Here is a 1,008-nt window from a genome sequence, read left to right as displayed (position 1 = left end):
CCCAGTTTGTGCTTTACACAAAAAGAAGCCAATGAAACCTCGCTGATGATTACCAGTTGGACGCGTAATAAAACGTATGTGTGACCCCGATCGGACTATTCGGACTCAACAGATTATGTATACATATCATGCCGTATAATAATAATAATAATATAATAATACACAATACATTTATTGTACATTATTATTATTATTAATTGTGTTTTATAATATCACACTAATATTTTCTTTACAGTATTCCTGATTGACGAATCTTATCTAAACTCTTCAGTTCTAGCTAACTAGATATCTTCGTGAGAAACTTACCGCTGCGGTCTGTTCAGAGGCACTAGAATGAGAGATTTCTGCTGAAGAAGAGACAGGACGTCGTCTCCTGGGAACACCATCGAGCCACGGTCGTGGCAGGTTGCCACTCGTCAGCTCGCCTGATACGCCACCAGATCGAGAGAGTCGACACAATCAGTAAAAATCGCCACCGATAAAGATGCCCAAAGGTATATATTATTTGTATATTAAATCACGAACGCGGATATGATATTGCGCAGGCATATGCGCTGAGATAGACAAACGAGCATTAAACGTATGCAAACGAGATTGTCACCACACGGAAGCTCATCTTAAAATTTGAAGTTTCCTTGTTTTGCCGGCTCTCTTCCCGGTGCCCCATGACATGCGCGCTACTTTTGTGTCAGACTATCTTACATATGTCCAAAAATGACCGCGTTTACTGCATATACTGACTAACCCAGCCACACGGACCTTCAGTTAACACAGCAATTGGACAGTTCCCAGTTTCGCTTCTTCTGCTGCTGTGGGGAAAGGCTCTTGACGCCAGCTCGTTTAGCCTTTGATGTCATCCGTACTAGAAAACACTGTCAGCACCGTAAACGTTCAACATCAGAGACGAGAAAGATACCGAGCGGCTTACCATCCACGCGCGGCCGCACATGAGATCGCGGCTGCAGTCGCCTCAACCGGGCAGCGCGTAGCAGCCGGAAATGCCGCTAC

The sequence above is a fragment of the Varroa jacobsoni genome, unplaced genomic scaffold (assembly GCF_002532875.2).
Source record: "Varroa jacobsoni isolate VJ856 unplaced genomic scaffold, vjacob_1.0 scaffold_389, whole genome shotgun sequence".
In the NCBI taxonomy this organism is placed as follows: domain Eukaryota; kingdom Metazoa; phylum Arthropoda; class Arachnida; order Mesostigmata; family Varroidae; genus Varroa; species Varroa jacobsoni.
The sequence above is the reverse complement of the archived record's forward strand: the minus strand, read 5'-3'. Positions refer to the sequence as shown.